The following is a 5,038-nucleotide window of genomic DNA, read 5'->3' on the forward strand; positions in this document are numbered from 1 at the left end:
TTCAGTTCCTTTGGATATATAGAAGTGAGATTGCTGAATCATATGATACTACTATTTTTAATTGAGGAACCTCCATACCATTTTTCATAGTGATGACATCATTTTATTTCCTACCAATAGTGTACAAGAGTTCTAATTTCTCCATATCCTTTCCAACTCTCATTATATTTTTTTCGATCATCACCATCCCAATGACCAGCCCAATGTTGTTTTTCACAGAAATGGAAAATCTAATCCTAAAAATTCATCGGAGATTAAAAAAAAAAAAAAAGTAACTGAAAATTGGTGCACTAACAACTTGGGAACTAATGAGGATATCGGCCTTAAGGGCTGGAGATCATATTTTCATATAAAAATAACTGCTACTGAGCCTGTAATATAAGAAGAACTGCTACTGTATAAATTTGATGTATCAATAAGATGCCCAGTCATAAAAGGGTGATTAAATTAATGGCCTCTTCTTGGCTGTGATACGGCAAAGAAGTTACGATCAAGAAAAAATGTGTTATTGTGAAATGTTGTTTACAACATGAGAAATTTTATAATGTTCATGTTTAATGGTTCTCTAAATTATGAAAACAAAGTGAAAGCTGATTCCATAATGAAGAAGACCCTGCAGCCTTGGAAGAGTAAAACACAAAAATTTTTAGTTAATTATATATCACACATTAGACTGCCACAGGAAAAGCAACCCTTACAGGAGGTAAACTAAGTTTCAAAAGTTGTAAAACTTATGCTGAAATAAATCACTATGAGAAAAATTAAGCAGGTTACAATAATCAAAAGAATTAGCATCATAAAAAATGGTGGTAAACAACTTGAAAGGGACACAAACATAATATATTCAAATAAAGAAAGAATTAAAGAAAAATAGAAAGCATTATTAAATAACAAAAGAGTATAAAAATAATACAAATTTGGATAAAATAATTAAAACTTCTTGATGTGAATACATATGGTTGTAAGAATAAAATACTCTGGACAGATTAAAAAACTGAAGAATTAATAAACAAAGAGATTTTTTTTTAAAATGCCTACAGCGCCTAGCATTCCTAGGTGGTCTTTCATTCAAGTACTAACCAGGCCTGACCCTGCTTAGCTTCTGAGATCATATGAAATCTGGCATATTCAGGGTAGCATGGCCTTAGACTTGAAAAGATTTTTATTGACTTTTAAAGACAGCTGAAAGAATAACAAAAATGTAGGAATGAAAATAATGAAAGATGTTAATAAACATGGAGAACAGATTTAAAGGACTTGGAATATATGTCTGATAGGATGCACCAAAGAAGGTTTATAGAATGAGGTAATAATATTTGTGAGGATAATGACTGTAAATTTTCAGGAATTACAGGAATTCTTTGGGATCCTAAATTTTAAAAACAATCCTGTAAATTTTCAGGAATTACAGAAAGTCTTTGGGATCCTAAATTTTAAAAACAATCAACCAGATTCAAAGAATATGCAAAATGTATGCATTGATCAACCAAAAGCAGAATATAAAAGGCAGAACAGTTATATTAAATGTAAATAGAAAAGATAAGAAAGTCCATTAGCATAAATGCAGATTACCATGTGTAATCAGATATTTGGAAAAAATAAAATTAAAGATTTTGGTAAAGTAACTGAGAATATTAACTTGTTAAGAATAACACTAATATCTGAATTATGTTTAAGTCTTTCCTGACTACTATACAAAATCGAGTATTTATGGTGAAGTGATATAAAAGGTAAAAGTTGCTTTAAAATACTGCAGAAAAAAATAATGCGTTAAGAACAAACGAACAAACGAAAAAGTAGAAATCTGTTGGTTACTGAAGCTTGGTGACAATTATGTAGTGTTCATTTTACTATATTTTGCTTTGGTATATGCTTGAAATTTTCTGTACAATTTGTCAAAATAAAATTCTGTGAATATTGACTGTAAATTTATAACAATAATGTTTATTTGTGGAACTTTAAGAATATGATAGCAGTGGACTGTGATAAATCATGCATACCTATTAAAATCGTAAACATTTAGCTATTTAAATAATTGAAAGATAAAGTATAAATTTTAAAACAGGAAAAATTAAAGTAATGAAGAAAATGATAAATTATATAGAAGGAGAGAGAAGGAAAAGAAGATAAAAGAAGAGCAAACTAAGTAGAAAACACAAAGTTAAATGAGAGAAATTAGTTCAATTATGTGTGTAAACGAAATAAATAGAAATACTAAAATTTCTCTTCAAATCTAAGATTATAATCTATATTTTAAAAAATCCTGTTACATAAATTTTAAAAAGATATACATTAATTATGAATGTATACAGAATAATTGAGTGTAAGAGTATAGAATGTATATCAGAAAAATATTAACAAAAATGTTGCTAATGCCATTATTAATAAAAAAAATCCTGTAGGACAAAAGCCAGTAAAATATATTTTTTATTAATGATGAAACATAACTATTTAGGTAAAAGTATGATTCTGTATCTTTTTGCATTTAAAATAAGATAATCCACAAAAAACCCCTAAAAATGCACAAGTAGGGGGCTTAAAATTTACTGGTGAAGAATTTCAACATAAAAACATAATGGACACACTATTTAATAGATATTCATAGAATCCTGAAAAAAAAAAAACGAGAATGTAAATATATATGTGTATGTGTGTATATGTGTGTGTGTATACGTACACACACATATATATATAAAAACATGTATTAAACTATAAAGAGACTGTCAATAAATACAAAATTATCAATCACTTTGAATCTATGCTCTCTGAAAAAAATACAGTACAATTTGTAACAACTATATGTCCAAACTACTCAGATGACACAATAAGAAGCAGACAAGTAAAAACTCCCGATACCTTGCCACTCTTTGACACTAAAAGTACCCGGATGATTTTGGACAGTCATTTAACTACTTTACGGTTTATTCTTCTCCTCTGTAAAATCAACATGCTGCAAAACAAATGTTCATGTTTCTTTTTATGACACATGAAGCCACTTTATGTCTCACTTTTAGAGGAAAATTCTATGAGACTCATGGGTAATTATAAAAAGAAGGTGACTCAAGAAGTAGTGACCAATAATATAAGCTTTAATGAATCACGCCTTTAGTAGAAAATCTTACTTATATTGTAGTCAAATGAAACACCGGAAATAAGGCATCTAGAAAATCACTCTGTCCTCTATTCTTACAATTGTTTTAATAATTTATAGATATTGCATGTAAGGTGACAGGAAATTGATACTCAGACTAATATGTTTTCCCAAACTACTGTCAAACGAGCTGCCTTCTGAACATGTCCTGAGTGGCATGGCAGTTGAAGCAGTCCCTAAAGAAATCAGTGAGCTTTAGCAATTTGACAAAATGACTCTGCAGAGCATGCAACTTTTACAAATTATTCTTTGTTTGAATACTAAAATGAATAATAACATTTTCAAAGAGCATGTGGGGATAATGCTGTATATCTTTTACTCCCTCTGGATCAAAGTGTATCTATTTTATTCATTACTGTGGAACAAATTCTAATTTACTCAGTTCTTAGAGAAATGCTCCAATAAAAAAGAAAAGTGCTGCTCAGCAACTTTTGTTTCAGAAAATGTTACCCTTGCTGAAACTTTTTAAAAACCAGTTATGATTAAACTCAGAAAGAAACTGGTCCAAGAAACAGAAGAAAATTTCCAAATGAACTTTTTTAATCACTCACAAACAACAAATATTTCCAGTCATTATGGAATGTTTAATTATAGAAATATCTATACTGACAAATTTTCTTTTTCTTTTCATTCTCATTGTTATTTTTCCACTCCATTCTAATTTTCTTTTGCTTCCTCATCTCTAAATGTGAAACAACAGTACATGACACAAATGCACAAACATAACAAGCCACAAATACTCCTGGTAGACAATGGGGAAAAGGGAGCTAAATAAGTGTAAGATAAATATGCTGATAGTCTCATAGTGATTTGGGGGGAAAATTTCTTAATATTTTTGTATTTTGATGTCTTAATTTGTAAATATTTCTGTTATGAAATTTATTTTGTTATCTCATAGAATAGCTATGATTATCAAGCAAATTAATGAATGTCAAAGCATCTACTAAATTCCAAAATGCTATTAAGTATCATGTTAAATTTTTTTAAAAAGTATAGTGTTCAGAATATTAGAATGGGAGGAAAAAAACAAACACTATCTATTTTCATAATCTTTCCTGTTCTTAATATGAATGAGATCATGTATATGCTCCATAAATTTGAAATCAAAGACCCAATAAACTTTTTTGCTGCATATCTAAATGCAGAACCATTATGAAATAATTTGTTAAATAGCTCTTTATCTGATGAGTAATGCCAAAGCAATCAGTTCTTGGAGGGTCTTTAAGAAGGAATATTTATTTTAATAATTGTTAACTATAAAGATTCAATAATTATTGCATGGGAAAAAACACACTCCTGTGTGAACATTCAAATTATGTTCAACTTCGTGATGGAAGAGCTTAATAAACTAAAACTAATTATATCTAATCAAATTACTAGAAATTTCCTAATAATCAGCATGTGAACTCAAAATCTAACTATATCTGGATGCCGAACAATTCTAATGATTATATCAAACTTTTAGCTTTGTAAACTTTAGCTTAAATAAATTACTTTAAGAATAGTAAATATATTATTTTCTATTTTCTTAGAAAATTGTAGTGCTTTCTCTTACAAGTAAAGTTAGTCTGACATTAAAGGGTAATAGAGACATGGGAGGTTTTGTATGATGTGTTTATTCTGAGTTTCTACAGTCCAAAGGTTAGCAAAATTAAGAAGCAAATATTTGGATTTCAAGATCAATGCCATGGTAGATTTTCTGCCAGTTTTTGCTTGAATTTTTGGAAGCCTATACGAACAACTCCTCAGACCAGAGCTTTTCTCCTGGCGAGCAATGGCTACAGAGTGCCATACATCTGTTTTTTTGCAGCCTGCTTCAGTACTTGACCTTCTTTTGTCTTCTGTGCATACTTTTTGGGGGAAGAAATTTTCCACTGATATTTAAGA

At 29.2% G+C, this 5,038-nt stretch overlaps 1 pseudogene; it reads right to left on the minus strand.

Annotated features, from left to right (window-relative positions):
• Positions 1 to 1,031: 1,031 nt before the first annotated feature.
• LOC111736677 lies at positions 1,032 to 1,150 on the minus strand (annotated as a pseudogene).
• Between the last annotated feature and the right edge of the window lie 3,888 nt (positions 1,151 to 5,038).

The sequence above is a fragment of the Pteropus vampyrus genome, unplaced genomic scaffold (assembly GCF_000151845.1).
Source record: "Pteropus vampyrus isolate Shadow unplaced genomic scaffold, Pvam_2.0 Scaffold21, whole genome shotgun sequence".
Lineage (NCBI taxonomy): Eukaryota > Metazoa > Chordata > Mammalia > Chiroptera > Pteropodidae > Pteropus > Pteropus vampyrus.